This window comes from Phocoena sinus, chromosome 2 (assembly GCF_008692025.1).
Source record: "Phocoena sinus isolate mPhoSin1 chromosome 2, mPhoSin1.pri, whole genome shotgun sequence".
Classification (NCBI taxonomy): Eukaryota; Metazoa; Chordata; class Mammalia; order Artiodactyla; family Phocoenidae; genus Phocoena; species Phocoena sinus.
Window position 1 is genome coordinate 92,594,803 of NC_045764.1, and position 19,409 is coordinate 92,614,211.

At 41.4% G+C, this 19,409-nt stretch overlaps 1 protein-coding gene and 1 pseudogene across 1 annotated transcript in view; one reads left to right on the forward strand and one right to left on the reverse strand.

The window, feature by feature from the left end:
* MGA (MAX dimerization protein MGA) overlaps nt 1-19,409 on the reverse strand; it is a 162,622-nt gene that overhangs the window by 122,357 nt on the left and 20,856 nt on the right. The gene's annotated exons all lie outside the window — the stretch shown is intronic.
* LOC116748584 lies at nt 5,568-16,385 on the forward strand (annotated as a pseudogene).

Consider the following 19,409-nt stretch of genomic DNA (forward strand, 5'->3'; position numbering starts at 1 on the left):
TCCCCTGGCTATAACTGAATCAAAGATGGACACATGGCTCTTCTGGTCAATGACAGTCAAGCTCAGGACTTTAGATGAAGAGAAGTTCTTCCTACCGTACTTGAACTGGAAGGGCAGCAAATGGAGTTATTTAAGCCACCCTGCTGCCCTATGAAACCTAAATGTCAAATCAACACACAGTGGAGAGCAGATCTGAGTTCAGAGAAGGAAGCAGAATAGGTTCCAGTGACATCATATAAACTACAAAAGCCATGCCTGAAGCCAGTGCTTTCCCTGGACTTTTCAATAACATAAGACAAATTATTCTCTTTTTAAGCCAATTTGGGTTGGGTTTTCTCCAATTTGGGTTGGGTTTTCTATCACTTGCAACCAAGTCTTTTAATTCGTACAGAGCTCCCCAAAAATCTGCAGTTCACATTTCTCTTTACAAAAATTCTAGCACATTTTATAACAGAAAAATTAACGCATCCTTCTACTTGCTTACCCTGACTTAAATCTGGCTTTCCCCTAAAGATTTTCTACAGTTCTCTTTTTACTGTAATCCATACCCCCCACAGAGCCAGAAGTGGTTGCCATTCACTTGCCTTTCTACAGTAGCTTCCAGATCATGATCATCCTCCTTTATGGCCCCACCTTCAAGATATATCTTCTCCTCATCACTATCATCTTCTGATCCCTTAGTCATACGTTCCTCCGTCACTGAAGACCAGGGGAGCCCAGTTCAGAGTATTCTTCTCTACTAAATCTTCTATTACAATCTTGGGAGATTTCAATGTCCATGAAGATTACCTCTCCAATTACTGTACATTAGAATTCATAGGCCTCTTTAGTTCCAAAGATTCTTAGCTCAACTCCATTTTAGGCATCTATTCTCTTTACTCTGAATCTTGCCATCATTTAAAACTGTTCTCCCTTGATTACTCCAGTAGCTCACCAAAATCTTAGTCTGACTTTACTTACTCTGTGACTTTACAGAAACCTCTTGTCCCTCAAATCCTGAATCCTCCCAACCCAGATCCTATGGTTGGACATCTAAATCTCTTAGCAGCAACTTCAGATTTGTACCCCTTTCTCTGAACCTGACCACAACACCACAGCTCCAGGTCAACACTGTTTCTGGAAAACTGAGCTACTCTAAAGAAAAACCACACTAGATATACTGATACCACTAGAAAGTCTCCAACCTTACTCCTTTAAAATAAATTTCATACACTCCCTCTTCCATGCCCCTCAACAACTCTTTCATTTTCTCAACTCAAGCCCACCAGTCACTCCCTGCCCAGACCCTTCACTCTCAACTAGAGAGATTGAAATCTGATCTTATAGAGATACATAAGTTATCAGGCATGCCCTCCCTCCACCCCGTATCCCTACCTGTAACCTTATCTATATATTCATACTTCTCCTTACCTATCTTTATTTCAGTCATAGGAAATGAGGTGTCCCTCCTGTTCAAAGCCAGCCCATCTACCTGTACCCTTGATCCACATTGTGACTCCCATGCCCTTCATATTTCCTTCAACACCCTGCCCTACCAGCCATACTATATTTTAAATCTTCAACCTCTCCTTCCCCAATGGCACCTTTCCCCTCACCACAGACACAAGGTCAGGTCTTATCCTAAAAAGAAAGCCCTTCCTGGCTCCCATCCAGTCTCTTCCTCTTCTCAGCACACCTTCTCAAAAAGAAGTTATTGTCTTTTTCTCTCTCTCTCCTTCCCTCTCCCCCTTGCCTCTCCCATTCCTCTTTTCCCCCAACTCTCCCTCTCTTCCTTCTCCCTCTTTCCCCCCTCACTTCTCCGCTCTCTATTTCTCCTCTCATCCCCTTGCTCCTTCCCCTTCTCCTCTCTCTATCGTCTTCTTCCCCTCCTCCTTTATCACCTGCCATTTACTCTTCCACCTACTGTGAGGGGGATTCTACCCTTAACCTCCTACTGAAACTGCTTTTAAGGTCACCATGACTTCTTAATCGCCAAATCAAATGAACACTTTTCCTGTCTTTATTTTTTTATACCAATGTACTGTATTTGACACTGTTACTGTCTCCCTCTTGAATTTTTCTACTCATTTACACATTGGGCAGCACACATTAGACACTCAAATATATTTGAATAAATGAATAAGGGTACAAAATGAAACAACATCATGCATTTCTCTATCTGGAGAATGAGTCAACAGCCCATGAAACGTTCATAGTAATTAACTATAACATCACAAATCAAATTAGACTAAGCAGCACATATCAGTAATGGAACAATCAGTTCAATTACATGATTTTCTCCAGTCATCCTCAGCACCAAAAATCATTAACAGAAAACCAGGACTAATGATAAGCAAGGGCACAGTAATGAAAATTCTAAAGGAATCTAGAGTGCAAAGAAAAGCACAATACAAACCTTTTTTTTTGTATTTTTTACTAAGTACCATATGTGATAAAAACTATACCTGTGTGTCATGAGAACACATATAAAGGAAAAGAGCTAAGCATAAATCAGTCTGCGGCACCAAATGATTAAGAGTTCACAAACAAACCTGAAGTTTAGTTTATCAAAAGTTATGAGAAGTGAACTAGCAGAAGACACACATGAGAATGTAGAATTAGTGCCACCTCATGACAAATTTAAACCACAGAAGATTCACTTTACTTTGTTTCTAAGCAGATTTCTTCCCACACATTTTCCCTTAATTATTTCCACCATCGACATTTTAAATGATTTCAGGTGCTAATGTCAGCAGCAGTACTTACCTAAAACGCATTCCTGACTTGTAAAGAAACCTTTCCAGATAAAAGATGAAGACTCAGAGACCAAACATTATGGTCCAAACACACCAGAATCCTCTGCACCTTCTTGTTATCTGGAGCATTTTAACATAGTAAACTATACAAAGCAAATGGCTTTCTCCAACACGACTACTAATAGGATACAGACTTCATAGCATTTTAAGTTTCTAAAGCATTTTAACATATACTTGTTTCATTTATAACTCACACCAAGTCTATGAAAACAGGCAAGGCAAGCATTAATGTTCTTTTACAGTGACACAACTAAAGCCTAGGTAGTTCACTGATCATAAATCCCAAAGCTAAAACGTAGCAATCAGGCCCCATCACCTCCAAATTTTCTCCTCTCCTATTCCTTTGTCCTCAACCATTCTTACCTCCTTCCTATCCATCTTAAAGGAAAAGGTATCTCTCCTTTCTAAAACTAATCCACACTGAAACTCTTAAGCCTAGAACCCCCAACAGAACCTTCAATTAACTCCTTTTTCTCACCCACAATATCTGCCTTTCCTCTTAACTACCTCTCCTCATTCTATAAATATGTTCAACTCTTCCTTTCCTAAAAAAAAAATTCCTCAACCCTACCTGTCCCAGAAGCTGTGACCCACCCTCCCTCCCTCCTCTCCCTGATAAACTCTGAAGGTCTACAACTGTAGGCACTTGTACCGCACTTTCATCTCTCCACTAAAACGTTCCTTGTTAAAGGTCACCAATGAATTCCTAGTGGCCAAACTCAATTACCACTCTTCAGTTCTTATCCTTAAGTTTTGGGCCTTTGTCCTAAGGTATTTGACACCACTGACCATTTTACCCTTCCTAAAACCTGGCTTCACCCCTGGGCTCTACTATGTCCCTCTCTCATTCTCCTACCACTGACTTCCTTCTTAGTCTCCTTTATTTACTTAACTCTCATCTTTTGCAAATTACCTACATGTTGATCCTCTGCAGAGCTCCCCCTCTCCTTTTCTCTATTCAGCTAAACACACTTCCTGAACAATCTCTTCCACTCCCATGCCCTAAGTTACCAACCATATGCCTATGATTTCCTAAACTCTATGGTCTGTACACACCCTTTCATTCTTTTAGGAAGAAGCCAGAACAAAACAAAAGTGATATTTATCAAATCTCTGGGCAGGAAGGAGGAGAAGAAGAAGATGGGATAATTTTCTAAGCTTAGAAACAAACAAATACAATGAAAACACAGGTTTGACTGCATAAAATTTTTAAAGTTCTGTAAACTAAGACAAACAACATAGAAAATAAAATAACATGTACATATATTAACTACACATATACCTATAAATATATAACTTGATAAATAAATGGAAAATCAGGAAATTTACTAAAGAAAAAAGTGAGCTATTACTTAAAACCACTGAAAATGTTAAACATTACTAGCAATTTAGGAAGTTCAATTCAGACCTATTAATTTTTTTTATAATGAGGCAATCCATATAACTTTCATTAAATTTTTAAAGCTGTCCTTGGACCCCCCAAATTAAGAATTACCATTCTAGATATATTTCTATTCATGTTCTAAGATTGCCATTAACTTTTTGTTGTTGTTGTTTTGTAACATTATTTGACAACCAGCAGTTAGTTCTCATCCACATTGACTGTAGATTTTTTAAAGTAGTGACAGGTACACAGGTAACCAATGTATAGAGCTTGTATGATGAATCTTCACCCTCATTACATTTTCTGGACAAACACACATGGATATAGTATGCAACATTCCTTATTCCTTTGGCCCACATAGTGTGGTGAGCCTGGTGTCAATGCACACATCTAGAGTTCCCATCTCTTCCATGGAAAATTTCTGGATCTCTCTGAGTGCCGGCAGGGCACTCTTCTTTTTTTTTTTTTTTTTTTTTTTTGGTGTGCTGGGTGGCATGCGGAATCGAACCGGTGCCCCCTGCAGTAGAAGCAGAGTCTTAACCACTCCAGGGAATTCCCAGGGCACTCTTTTTGAAGCTCACTCCACAGATGCGCTTGTGAATGGCGATGACATATTTTATTCTCTGGACACCACCTCACTGTTGGCAGAATGGTCCTTCTTCTTCTTGCCACCCTTCTTTGCAGGAGTCATTCCGCCAGGTCCAGGTTAGAAAGGAAGAATGCAAGGTATTGCTGCATTTGCTTTTTAAATAACATTATAATATGTTCTTAACACTCAAAATTACCCCTACCACATTTCAGGCACTCTTCTAGATGCTAGAGGATACAGCAGTGAACAAAACAGATAAAAATCAATGTCTCCCTGAAGCTTATAAAGGATTCTAGTCTGGGGGGAGGGAGAAGAGAAAAATTAAATAAGTAAAACATATAACATGTTATATGATGACTAAGTGCTATGGAAATAATGCAGGAAAGAGACTAGTAGAGAAGGGTTACAAGTTTTAATAGTGTGGTTAAGGCCTCACTGAAAAGGTGGCATTTACGTAAGACTTAAAAGAGTTGAGGGAATAAGTCATATCTGGGAGAAGAATATTACAGGAAAAGGCCCTCAGATGGGAGCTTTCCCAGGGTGTTTGAGGGATAGAGGGAGAGCAAGAAGATATTAGGACTAAAGAGAAGTGATAGAGAGGAACAATAATAGAAAATATATCAGAAAGGTAATGGGGGAGGAGGAAGAAGATCACTTAATATCCACCATGGGCCCTAAGTATCTCCACACACCTCTACTGAGTATGTCAAAACACAAGGCCTTAACTGTACTGATTCTGAGCCACGTCTGTAGCTACTCACACAAGCAATTAAGTAAGCCAAAGCAAGGCAACCACAACATGACCACTATACCACTGCTCACTCCCAGGGGCTGGGTGAGAAGTTGGAGGTTAGGGGCAGTAGGAGATCACAGCTCAGTTTTGGACAGGTCAAATTTGAAATCCTATTAGATATCCAACTGGAGATATTGTGTAGATAACCAAATATGAGTCCAGATTTCAGAGAAAAGGCCAAAGCTAGAGGTATAAATTTGGAAGTCAACAGTGTACGAGACTAAATGAGCCAAGGAAATAAAAGTTTTTTTGTTGTTTTGGCCACACTGCACAGCTTGCAGGATCTTGGTTCCCCAATCAGGGATTGAACCCGGGCCACGATAGTAAAAGCCCTGAAAGCCCAGAATCCTAACTACTGGGCCACCAGGGAACTCCCACAAAGATTTATTTTTAAAAGGTAATGACCAAGGTGTGAGCCTGGAACATTCTACCACTGAGAGGAAGGGAGATTAGGAGACCATGATATAGAAGAATTAGGAGAATGTGATGTCCTGGAAGCAAATGGAAAAATGGTTTCAAGAACAAGGAGGTAATCAACTGTGGCAAAGTTGCTGACAGATTATGTGAAATGAGGAATGACCAATAGATTTAGCAATGTGGAGACAGACGGTCACAAGGTATAATTCTAGAGGACTAGTGGGTTCAATATCGTAACTGAATTCAAGAAAAAAATGGAAGGAGGTTAATTGTAGGTATGGAGACAAGAGTTTCACTCTAAATTAATATTTATTTATTGAATGAATGATGAATGAATGCATCCCTAATCCTATCAAGTGTGCAATGAATTCACATACTTTGCCCATGGAAATATAAAACAGTACAATCTCTTTGGAAAGAGACCTAATACACATCCCAACTAGTTTTTAAAATGCATAAGATACACGGATAGATAGATATTGTACCTCTAGAAAGGAATTCACCAAGATGTTTAAGGACTGGTTATCACAGATTGTAAGATTATAGCTAACTTTAATTATCTTCTATATAATATTTCTATATTCTTTAAATGCTCTACAATGAACATGTATAACTTTTATAATCAATAGCTTTTAAATGTTCATAGCCTACATCAGAAGATATATCTAAGTATTGCTTCTAAGGAAATAACCTGAAATTTAGAAAAAGTTTCATGCACCAAAATTTTTATCATGGTTTATTTAAACAGTAATAGCAACATCCAAGTTTCCAACAACAGGGGTTACAAAAAGTTTAAGGTATGTTCTCTCAATGACATATCAAGCAGTCATTTAGAAGGATGTTGGTTAACTGGGGAAATGCTTATATTAAAATTAACTAAATAGGGACTTCCCTGGTGGCCCAGCGGTTAAGACTCTGTGCTCCCAATGCAGGGGGCCTGGGTTCAATCCCCAGTCAGGGAACTAGATCCCACATGCCACAACTAAAGATCCTGCATGCAGCAGTGAAGATCCTGCATGCTGCAACTAAGACCTGGCTCAGCCAAATTAATAAATATTTTTTTTAAAAAAATTTTAATAAAATTAACTGAATAGGGACTTCCCTGGTGGCGCAGTGGTTAAGAATCGCCTGCCAATGCAGGGGACATGGGTTCGAGCCCTGGTCTGGGAAGATACCACATGCTGCAGAGCAACTAGGCCCGTGAGCCACAACTACTGAGCCTGCACTCTAGAGCCCAAGAGCTGCAACTACTGAAGACCACGCACCTAGACCTCGTGCTCCACAACAAGAGAAGCCACCGCAATGAGAAGCCCGCACACCGCAATGAAGAGTAGCCCCGGCTCGCCACAACTAGAGAAAGCCCGCACGCAGCAACGAAGACCCAACACAGCCTAAATAAAAAAATAAATAAAATAAGATTAACTGAATAAATGTGAATAGGTGGGTAGTGGACTAGTCATATGTGATTCTCTCCCTAACCAACTCTAAAACAACAGTAAAATCATTTTTTAAAAGAAAAAGATGACAATGAAGACTAAAGGAAGAACAGTGGCCGAGAGAGGAGAAAAAAAAAAAAAAAAAGACTAAAGGAATTTAAAAAAGGACAAATAACAAAAGATGTCAACAAATTTTTGGAATTTAGAAAAATGTTTAAGTGAATTAGGAGAATAGAGTAAGTGACAAAGTAAATGCCTAGCAAAGGGGTTACAAAAATGAACAAGTCATTTCACTTTATTGAGTAAATGTTTGAAAGCAATTGTCCACTCACATGTTTTCATTCCACAAATGCTTCCTAAGTGCCTACTAGAGCATACAAAAGTAAAAAAGACAAAGTCCTTTAAGGAGCTTACCTCCTTGTCATCTAGATTTCCATTTTGAAGTGTGTAAGCTAGGCTAACATAGATTCTACCTGTCACTTAAACCAATACTTTCAGGAAGCCAGCAGGAATGATACATTGAACATACAAGCTCTTTCTAGCTAATTCCAAAGAGTGATACCAAATGTCACTGCATACTTCCTCAGGAGGCATATAATTACTCAGAGTAACAGACCTCTTTGGCAACGCTTAAGAAAACTCTGTCCTTAGGGGGTTTTTTGTGGGTTTTTTTGCGGTACGCAGGCCTCTCACTGTTGTGGCCTCTCCCGTTGCGGAGCACAGGCTCTGGACGCGCAGGCTCAGCGGCCATGGCTCACGGGCCCAGCTGCTCCGCAGCATGTGGGATCCTCCCGGACCGGGGCACGAACCCGTGTCCCCTGCATCTGCAGGCAGACTCTCAACCACTGCGCCACCAGGGAACCCCTGTCCTTAGATTTTAAAATTACCTCTTAACACAGTATTTAGTGCTTTCCTTGTAGTGTTCACTGCTTTGAGTTTTCACGTATCTAAAGATACCTGTGGTAGATTTCTTTTAGAGAAAAATTAAAACTTCAATATTCTATCTATGCAAAAGCATTACTGACTCTACTCATCTTTTTATTTTTTTGGCCGTGACACACAGCTTGCAGGATCTTAGTTCCTTGACCAGGGATTAAACCCAAGACCTGGCAGGGAAAGCGCCAAGTACTAACCACTGGACCACCAAGGAATTCCCATCTACTCATCTTTTTATCAGGTGAAGAACAATGGAAAATATTTGTTTGGCGTGACCACGAGGTTACAGGATTGCTGAAGTGAGCATAACATTAACATTTAAAAATTCATAGCATAACATTAAAATTCATTTGCAGCAATGAGCTAGAGAAACTGGATAGAGGCCAAAGGTTAAATGCAAGGTGACCATTATTAACAACACCCCTAGTCAAAACTAGAAATCAAAATAGGAATAGTTCCTAGCTGCAGAAAAACCAAGAAACAGAAGTACAATGATGACTTCCACCTTCCTAATGGAGATTATGCAACATGTGGATAATTTATATTGGTGGTCGTATCATAGGAAAAATGTATCTACGTGAACAATCTGAGCCAGTCATCCCCAACTAAGTGGTTTTTCACATTATAACTTAATAGTTAATATCAATCTCCTAATAACAAGACCCTTCCTATCACAATTTGCATCAAAATGTTATAAATTAAGTAAGTGGTAGCTTTGGATTATCAAGAGCCTTTGGTTCAAGCCAAAAGACAAATGAGAGACTTAACTAGATTTAAAAAGTGGTGGTACAAACAATCCAATTCAAAAAATAGAGGAAGGGCTTCCCTGGTGGCGCAGTGGTTGAGAGTCCGCCTGCCGATGCAGGGGATACGGGTTCGTGCCCCGGTGTGGGAGGATCCCGCATGCCGCGGAGCGGCTGGGCCCGTGAGCCATGGCCGCTGAGCCTGCGCGTCCGGAGCCTGTTGCTCCTCGACGGGAGAGGCCGCAGCAGTGAGAGGCCCGCGTACCGCAAAAAAAAAAAAAAAAAAAAAAAAAAAAAAAAAAAAATAGAGGAAGGACTTGAAGAGACATTTCTCCAAAGAACATATACAGATTGCCAACAAGCACATGAAAACATTCTCCACGTCACTAGCCATTAGGATAATGCAAACTAAAACCACAATGAGATACCACGTCATGTCCATTAGGATGGGTATAATTAAAAAAAAGAAAAGAATAAGTGTTGGGAAGAAAGTGGAGAAGTTAGAACCCCTGGGCATTGCTGGTAGGAATATAAATTGGTGCCCTGTGGAAAACAGGTGAATTCTCAAAAAGTTAAACACAGAATTATCAAATGATTGAGCAATTCCAATTCTAGGTATATACCTAAAAGAATTAAAAGCAGGGGCTCAAATAGAACTTCTACTCCAATGTTCATAACAGTCTTATTCACAACAGCCAAAAGGTGGAAACAACCCAAATGTCCATTGACAAACAGATAAACAAAATGTGGTATATACAAACAATGGAATGCTACTCAGCCCTAAAAAAGGAAATACAAACACATCACAATATGAATAAAACATAAAAACATCATGCTAAGTGAAACAACCCAGACACAAAAGAACAAATATTTTGTATGATTCCAGTTATATGAGGTACCTTGAGAAGTCAAATTCATAAATACAGAAAGCAGAATGGTGATTGCCAGGGACTAGAGGAGGAGGGAATGGGTGCTTAGAGTTTAATGGGTACAAGTTTCAATTTGGGCAGAAAAAGTTCTGGGGCTTCCCTGGTGGCACAGTGGTTAAGAATCCTGCCAACGCAGGAGACACAGGTTCAATCCCTGGTCTGGGAAGATCCCACATGCCATGGAGCAACTAAGCCCATGCGTCACAACTACTGAGCTTGCACTCTAGAGCCCGTGAGCCACAACAACTGAGCCTGTGTGCCACAACTACTTAAGCCCGCGCACCTGGAACCCGTGCTCCGCAACAAGAGAAGCCACCTCAATGAGAAGCACGCGCACCACAACGAAGAGTAGCCCCCGCTTGCCACAATTAGAGAAGAACCATGCGCAGCAACAAAGACCCAACGCAGCCAAAAATAAATAAATTTTAAAAAGAAAGAAAGAAAAAGTTCTGGGGCTTCCCTGGTGGCGCAGTGGATAAGAATCCACCTGTCAATGCAGGGGACATGGGTTTGAGCCCTGCTCCGGGAAGATCCCACATGCCGCGGAGCAACTAAGCCCATGCGCCACAACTTCTGAAGCCCGGGTGCCACAACTACTGAAGCCCACGTGCGTAGAGCCTGTGCTCCGCAACAAGAGAAGCCACCGCAATGAGAAGCCGGCACACCGCAACAGAGCAGCCCCCGCTCGCTGCAACTTGAGAAAGCCCAAGTGCAGCAACAAAGACCCAATGCAGCCAAAAATAAATAAATAAAATAATTTATTAAAAAAAAAAGTTCTGGAAACAGACTGTAGTGATGCACAACAAAGTAAATGTACTTAATGCCACTGAGCTATACAATTAAAAATGGTTAAATTGGTAAATTTTATGTTATGTATATTTACCACAATAAAAAGTGATGGTAAAAAAAAAATAAAATTCAATAAAAAAAGTGATGGTAACATTTTCAAGGAAGCATCCCAGGTAAAATTTGAGTAGAATTGCTAAGATACAACTTTATTACCTCCTTTGAAAAGAATCTGGTATAACGATCAGCTGATGCGAAATAACCTTTGTAAAGGATGGATAAATCACAGTGCTACCAGTTCACTCCTTCTTATCTCAAAGAATGATCCTTTCTGTATCTGAAATTCTGTTTTAATACAATGTTTGTACGATGAATGAATCCTTTCCATCCATCCTTGGGCCAATTAATTGCCCTGATTTTCAAAATAATCCACATTGTGGTCCCAAAGAATCCCTTAATCTTTTAGCTCCCATCATTGCCTGCCAAATATCTTGCCCTTCAATCACAATGGTTTACTACTACACCTGAACATAATTTATACTGATCTTCCTCTGTAAACTCTGCTTCTCCCTTTGGAATTCCTATCTCCCCATTTTTAGTAGCAAGATAGCTGAGATCTAGAACTTCAAAGCCAGATTATCTGGGTTCAAATTCCGCCTGCACCACTTGTTAGCCATGTGACTTTGAACAAAGCACTGGGAAAGCAAAACTGACACTGCCTTGCCACCATTATGAATAAATGTCACATCCCATAGATAGGGAGAAAGAAAATACTTTGTATCTTGAGATAAATTTAAAAATAAGGGCTTCCCTGGAGGCACAGTGGTTAAGAATCCGCCTGCCAATGCAGGGGACACAGGTTCGAGGCTTGGTCCGGGAAGATCCCACATGCCACGGAGCAACTGAGCCCGTGCGCCACAACTACTGAGCCCACATGCCACAACTACTGAAGCCCACGTGCCCAGAGCCCGTGCTCCACAACAAGACAAGCCACCGCAATGAGAAGTCCGCGCATCTCAAGGAAGAGTAGCCCCCACTCGCCGCAACTAGAGAAAGCCTGCACACAGCAATGAATACCCAACATAGCCAAACATAAATAAATAAATAAATAAAAATAAATTTTTAAAAAAATGAGTCACTCTCTATAATTCTGATCCCCAAAATAAATGAAATCTTGAGCACTTTCTGTAAGCTTGGACTCCCTAACTAAACTTTTTCCCTAACTTTTAAAATACTGGTATCCAAAAAAATGTTATGCAACAAAAAAACAACCCAATCAAAAAATGGACAGAAGGTAATAGACATTTCTCCAAAGAAGACATACAAATGGCCAGTAAGCACATGAAAAGCTGCTCAACATCATTAATTATTAGAGAAATGCAAATCACAACTACAATGAGGTACCACCTCACACCGGGTCAGAGTGGCCATCACTAAAAAGTCTACAAATAACAAATGCTGGAGAGGGTGTGGAGAAAAGGGAACCCTCCTACACTGTGGGTGGGAGTGTAAGTTGGTACAGCCACTATGGAAAACAGTATGGAGGTTCCTCAGAAAACTAAAAATAGAATTACCATATGATCCAGCAATCCCACTCCTGGGAATACACCCAGACAAAACTATAATTCAAAAAGATAGGGACTTCCCTGGTAGCACAGTGGTTAAGAATCAGCCTGCCAATGCAGGGGACGTGGGTTCAATCCCTGGTCTGGGAAGATCCCACATGCCAAGGAGCAACTAAGCCTGTGTACCACAACTACTGAGCCTGCGCTCTAGAGCCTGTGAGCCACAACTACTGAAGCCCGTGCACCTAGAGTCCGTGCTCTGCAACAAGAGAAGCCACCACAATGAGAAGTCCATGCACCGCAATGAAGAGTAGCTCGCGCTGGCTGCAACTAGAGAAAGCCTGCATACAGCAACAAAGACCCAACACAGCCAAAATTTAAATAAATAAATAAATAAATTTATTTTTAAAAAAGATACATGTAGCCTGATGTTCAAAGCAGGACTGTTCACAATAGCCAAGACATGGAAACAACCTAAATGTCCACTGAATGCATAAAGAAGATGTGGTAAATATATATACATTGGAATACTACTCAGCCATAAAAAAGAACAAAATAATGCCATTTGCAGCAACATGGATGCGACTAGAAATTATCATAGTAAGTGAAGTAAGTCAGAAAGAGAAAGACAAATTCTATATGATATCACTTATATGTGGAATCTAAAATATGGCACAAATGAACCTATCTACAAAACAGAAACAGACTCATAGACACAGAGAACAGACTTGTGGTTGCCGAGGTTGGGGGGAGGGGTGGACTGGGAGTTTGGGGTTGGTAGATGCAAACTACTACATTTAGAATAAACAACAAGGTCCTAATGTATAACACAGGGAACTATATTCAATATCCTGTGATAAACCATAATGGAAAAAAATATAAAAAAGTATGTCTCTATGTGTATAACTGAGTCACTTTGCTGTACAGCAGGCATTGGCACAGTGTTGTAAATCAACTATGCTTCAATTAAAAAAAATTTTTTTTAAAGGCACCAAAAAGTGTTATGACCTTTGTGGATATAACAATCATGTTAAAAAACTGCTTTCCACCATGACAAACTAATGTAAACTCAATAACTTTGGTGATCAAGTGTTTTGTCCCAATAAATGCCTGTATTTTTTGATTCAGTGAGCCAGTCAAAATCTGACTCCCACTATTTTGCAAGTAGATCTCTATTCTTTTCTAAAAGCTTTAGTTCCTGAGATTTCCTTTCCTGTTACTTTAATTCCAAAATGTTTCTTATTTTTATTTTTAATACTTATTTCTTTTGTAATACATTTCCTTTAAATGACAACCCAAAATTCTAAAGCCTCCTTTTGACCTCCACCTCCAAAATCTCAATGCCCCTCCCCAGAGGTAACCAATATTTAAATTGGGTGTGTATCCTTCCAGACTTTTCTTTTTTAATGATTTTCATACATATACACGGAATCATTGAAAACATACACTCTAATCTCCAGTTTCTTCATTTCTGTAACTGGAATGGAAACTACACCTGTCTCACAGGGTTGCTGGAAAGACTAAATGGAAAAAAAAAAACCACATAAAGTGCTATGTGCACTGTGCTTAGCACAAAGAAAAATCCCATTCATCTTTCAAGGTCCAGCTCAGATCACAGCTTCTCCATCAAGTTTACCCAGACTATTCAACTGCTGGTAATTTCATTTTTTCTCCAGTGAAGTTTCCTCAATACTCACTGGACATATCATACAGTGCCTTGGGTCATGGCCCATCCTATAGCTAGTAAACACCTGGGGGGCAGAAATTCAGTCTCAGTATCCTTCAGAACAACTGACACAGGGTTCTATACAAAGTAGGTACTCAATAAATTAAAATACTGAAAATTTCTAAGAAGCAGAAGCCCATGTCAAGTTTCTTCCTGACACACCTAGTAAAATTCAAGTGTTTTCAGACTTTTAACTGTGTAAAAGGAGCTGCCTTAGGTTATCAAGTATATAATGAAAGCCAATTTCTATTAAGTAGAGACCCAAAATCCCACTGATAAAGCATTCTATGTTTGTCTATTTTTTTTCTCCATTTAAAGTTTAAGTGCTTGGGAGGCAGGCAAATCTAGTAACTTTATTAATAAAATATATGTAATAATGCTATTATATAAACTCAACTAGGTTTATATAATGAATATATTCCTTAAAAGTCACATCTAAGTTATTTCACTTTAAATGCACTGGAGAGACCCAAAAAGGAAAAAATTAACAGATATACAAATATAACTACACAATATTGAACAAGAACAAGGACAGCACTTGGAAGTATGTAGAATTAAGTAATATAATGTTCATATTTCCTAAATCAACCCTTTCTGATGAAGACTTTTCTTTCTTTTTCTTTTCCTTTTTTTTTTGCGGTACACGGGCCTCTCACTGTTGTGGCCTCTCCCGTTGCAGAGCACAGGCTCCGGACGCGCAGGCTCAGCGGCCATGGCTCACGGGCCCAGCTGCTCCGCAGCATGTGGGATCCTCCCGGACCAGGGCACAAACCCATGTCCCCTGCATCGGCAGAAGGACTCTCAACCACTGCGCCACCAGGGAAGCCCGAGACTTTTCTTTTTTTGGCCATGCCACACAGTTTGCAGGATCTCAGTTCCCTCACCAGGGATTCACTGCCAGGCCATGGCAGTGAAAGCGTGGAATCCTAACCACTAGGCCACCAGGGAACTCCCTGATGAAGACTTCTCAAAAAAAAGTGAATGTGAAAAATTTCATAAAAGTATAAAGGTTAAATTGCATTTAATTATACATTTGACAAATCACTTTTACTGTAAAGAACAACAGTCCTGAAATAAGACACCTAGCACATTTGCTGCTCCCTGGTTACAGTACTTATACACGGTGACCCTATAGGAGTAGGCTCTCCATGACCCCCAGGAGCAGATGGTCAAGTCCATGCTGCTCCTGGCCCCAAAGCTAAATGAGGCCAACCTCACCATGGAGCTGATGAAGCTCTTCACGCAGCTGCAGGCCAAGGGCGAACAGGGCCCCATTCGGTGCAATGCCACCATTTGCCTGGGCAAAATCAGCTTCTACTTCAGTACCAGCACCAGAAACAGGGTCCTCACCTCCGCCTTTAGCTGGGCCACTAAGGACCGTTTTGCACCATCCCAGGTCACGGGTGTTTTGGGCTTCACTGCCACCCACAACCTCTACTCGATGAACGATTAAGCCCACAAGATCCTGCCTGACCTCTTACAGCCTCACTGTGGATTCTGAGACATCTGTGCAGGATGAAGCCTTCAAGGCCATTCGAAGCTGCCTGTCCAAACTGGAGTCTGTGTCAGAGGGCCCTACACAGCTGGCCAAAGTGGACTTCTCATGCAGCCAGCTGCACAGGCTGGGCCATGACACGGGGTCTCCTTCCTCACCTCTATGCTGATCCATGCACACCCCACAGCTGCTCCAGCCGAGACCAACGTCCCCCAGAGATCCATGCCCGAGGGACTTCCTTCCCCAGCCCTCACCCCGTCCCTGCCATACCCATGACCTAAGGCCACTGGGAGACACAAGAGGGCAAGGACACAGAAGAGGACAGCAGTGCTGCCAACAGATGGGAGGACGAAGACTGGGGCAGCTTGGAGCAGGAGGCCAAATCTGTGTCGGCCCACCAGGACTTCTGGGGGCCAAGACAGCTGGGCTGGTCAGAGCAGCAACCCCGGCCACAAAGCCCCGAAGTCAGACTGGAGCAGCTGGGAAGCTGAGCGGCTCGTGGGAGCAGGGATGGCAGGAGCCAAATCTCCCAGAGCTGCCCCCTGAGGACACACAGCTGGCCAGCGAGTATAACTGGGATGGACCGGAGCTTAATGACAAAGGCGACCCCTTCGCTGGCCTATCAGCACATCAGAGGAGGCTGGTGCCCAGCCGAGACTGAGAGCCAACAGGCGAAGACCGAGCTAAGCTGGAAGAAGTGAGAGGAGCATCAGCGGGAGATGGAGGCCAACTGCGCTGAGAAAAAGGTGGCCAAGGACCCCATGAAGCTGAGAACTTGGAAGGTGGACTGAACTGCCAGTGTGGGCGTTTCCCAGCCACAGAGAGCAGGCCCCGCAGATGTATGTATTATACAAGCCAAGTGAGCCCGGCCCACCTGGCAAGAACATCTCACATGTACATAATCAGAGCCACAATAAATTCTATTTCAAGGAACGAAGGGAGGGAGGGAGGGAGGAAGGAGTATATGACAAGGTTCCCAACCTCAAGGAACTTTCTAATAGAGATATGAACTGAACACATGGAAAAAACTAAAAAACCACAGATAACATAGATGAAGTATTAAATCAAGTGTAGTAGACTGATGCTATAGGAGTTCAGAGACAAGGAAGACAGCAAAGACTGACTGGAATCAACAGAAAGTCCTGCAGAGCACAGTTCCTCACCCCGGGTTGACTATTAACGAAAGTAAGACTCCTCTGAGCAATCATCAACAAAAATCACCTTACTAGACTATTTTGATAAGTGAAATAGGTATGGTCCTTGTCTCAAAGTGTTTATAATCAAAGAGGATACAGAATAAATACCAATTAAAACATTATAGGGCTTCTCAGCTGGCCGCTGAGCCTGCGCGTCCAGAGCCTGTGCTCCACAACGGGAGAGGCCACAACAGTGAGAGGCCTGCGTACCGCAAAAACAAAACAAACAAACAAAAAATTATAGCTCATCACCAGGGAGCCTCAAGAGTGCTGCTAATAATTTTTTCTTGATTTAGGCACTACATCAAGGGTATACTCATTTTGTAAAATTCAACAAGTTGAACATTTATGATATCTGCACTTTTCTATATGTATGTTACACTGTAGTTCATTTAAAAAAAAAAAAAGGATTATAGCTCCAGTCCTAACCATTTTCGTAGGATGCAGTTATACATCTCCCACTGCCTACTGGACAACACCATCTGGATGTCGTGCCCCCACCTCAGACTCCATCTTGCCTTCAAAAACCAAAATCCCTCCAGATTTTTCTGTTTTGATAAATGGTAGATACTCAAGCTGAAAACCCTGGATTTACAGGACTCCTCCAGCCCAGGTGATTTATTAAGTCCTATTTCAAATCTAGTAAGGGCCAGGTACGTTTCCAGGTACAAGAATATAGCAGTGAAAATGACAAAGTCCCTTCTCTCATGAAATTGACATTCTAAGGGGCAGTGACAAATACATTTTTAAAGTCAGATAATGATTACATACTCTGATGATAGCAACAAAGAATGAAGCAATAAGGGACGGTGCTTTAAAACTGGTGGTCAGGGGCTTCCCTGGTGGCTCAGTGGTTGAGAGTCCACATGCCGATGCAGGGGACACAGGTTCGTGCCCCGGTCTGGGAAGAGCCCACATGCCACGGAGCGGCTGGGCCCGTGAGCCATGGCCGCTGAGTCTGCGCGTCCGGAGCCTGTGCTCCGCAGCAGGAGAGGCCACAGCAGTGAGAGGCCCGCGTACTACAAAAAAAAAAAAAAAAAACTGGTGGTCAGGAAAGACCTGAGAGGTGATTTTAACTGAGAAATGAATGAACCAGACTTGGAGAAAAACATTAGGGAAAGAGAAGGTAAGTGCAAAGACATTAGAGTCAAGACAAACAGTCCATTCAAAGCAAAGAAGTGCCAGTGTTGCTACAGCAGAGAATGAGAGGAAAGGTGGCAGGGGATAAGGCTGCAGAGGTAGGCAAAGGTCAGATCATGCAGCATGTTGTAGGCCACTGTAAGGAGTCTGGATTTTAAAAGTTATACTTTAAGTATCTCATCTCTGTGCTTTATTTCCACTATGACTTCTCAACTTCAGCCTTTATCGTCTCATGTAAGGCCTATGTCATTTTAATAATCTCCTAAACATTGTCCCTAATTTTAGTCTCTTCCCACTTAGGCTCATTCTCATCACCATAGCAAAATTAAGTATTTTTTAAAGTAGTGTTATACATTATCAATCTTCTGCTCAAAAACCTTCAAAGGGCAACAAGATAAAAACATCAGCTCCTTAACGTGAAGCTCAAAGCTCCCAGTAATAGGGGCGTAACTCTCTCCCTCTCTAACCTATCATACTCCTAAACAAAACCTCATTCTAGCTAAACTGCTCCCTGAACATATGTGCATGTCCCACCATGTGATCTCAGCTCACAATATTTATCCTTCCACCTCCCCAAACAACCTTCATACCCTTGACTCTTCTCTTTGACTCTTCTATTTGTACCATTTCTTCTGCAAATAAAGTTCTACCTCAGTAGGAGGCAGGAAAGGAGAATACTCCCACTGAGGAAACAACATGAGCACAAAAGCCTGAATACGTATGTGATATTCACACACACAAAAATAGTGTCCTATGATTTAGCACAGAATGCATGAGATATAACAGGAAATAAAGCCATTCAAGGGGATGGTTAAGAGCTATGTGACCCTATGCAAATTATTTAACCTCTCTGGGCTTCAGTTTCTTCACCTGTTGAATGAAGGTAATAACAGTGGTCATGCCACAGTACTGTGGCAATTTAGTCATTCACTCAGCAAATGTTTCCTGAGCACTTATTCTGCGCACCAGCAACTGTCCTAAGTGATGCAGAGACAACAGTGAACAAGATAGACAAAATCTCTGCCCTATGGTAAGGGAAATATCAAACAAGCAAAATAAATAAATATATGATTTGACATGTTATCTAGTGATAGGTGCTACAGGAAAAACATAAATAAAGCAGAGAAGGACGATAGGGCAAAAAGCAAAATTCAAGTCAAGACATGAAAGAATTGAGGAAACAGCCATGCAGTGTTCCAGACAGAGGAAATCAGAAATGAAAAGGCATGATTAAGGAAAAGCAAGGAAGCTAAGGAGCTGGAGCAGAGAGTGGGGGTAAGTGGTAAAAGATGAGGTCAGAGAACTAAGAGGGAATCAGATCATATAGAACCTTATAGGCCACTGTAAAGATTTTAGCTTTTATTTTGCCAGAAATAGGAAGCCATTGGAGGGTTCTAGCATGACATGACCTGACTTTAACCACATCTCTGATTTAACAGCATCTCTCTGGCTGCTATATTAAGAATATACTATTAGAGA